Raw genomic sequence first — 822 nt, 5'->3', positions numbered from 1 at the left:
GTAGATTTCATTCATATGTTGGTGGTATTTTTCAGCAGATTGCACTCTCTAATCCAGCCCAGTTCTATCCAATAGACGTTATAAAAAGTTTCCACTGCGGAGATATCCTGTGTCATACAGATATTCTAAAACCAAATGGTGGTTTTATCATACTTCTGCTCTTCAGGCAGCAAAGGGAGAAATAATCTTGAACGTTTCAAATAAATTCCCTCACCAAAGAAGCAGTAGTGAGCAGAAATGGAAGATCCACAGTGACTACACCTGTAGCTCACATCATCGTACTGTTTCCTTTTCTTTTTTTCTCTCTCCCTCTCTTTCTCTCTCACACACACACTGTCTCTTTCTTGCTTTCTTTCTTCTCTTCTGGGGCACCAAGATCAGAGCAGACAGACAGAGAGGGGTAGAAGATGGGGCGGACAAGAGGGGTTTGAGGAGCAGAGGAAGGCGAGCAGAAGAGAGGAGAGGAAAAAAAGGGAGCAGAATTGAATCTGCAGGTATGGCTGCTTGGACATCTGCCTGTGTCCCTTCACTGTCCTCTTCTTTACCTTTCCACATGCTCTTTCTCTTTTCTCCTCCTCTGCTCTTCCTCTCTTTTCCCTGGAGTGCCACTGGCCAGAGTCTGGTTTGTGATGGTTTTCCAGCGTGTTTAGCCACGCACCACTTACCCTCTCCCCACCTTGGTCTATCTATCTATCTATCTATCTATCTATCTATCTATCTATCTATCTATCTATCTATCTATCTGTCTGTCTGTCTGTCTGTCTGTCTGTCTGTCTGTCTGTCTGTCTATCTATCTATCTATCATCCATCCTTTTTCTCACA

The sequence above is a fragment of the Trachinotus anak genome, unplaced genomic scaffold, assembly GCF_046630095.1.
Source record: "Trachinotus anak isolate AG129_WGS33_773 ecotype Australia unplaced genomic scaffold, CSIRO_AGI_Tana_v1 ptg000032l, whole genome shotgun sequence".
NCBI classification, from domain to species: domain Eukaryota; kingdom Metazoa; phylum Chordata; class Actinopteri; order Carangiformes; family Carangidae; genus Trachinotus; species Trachinotus anak.
Note: the sequence above shows the minus strand (reverse complement) of the source record.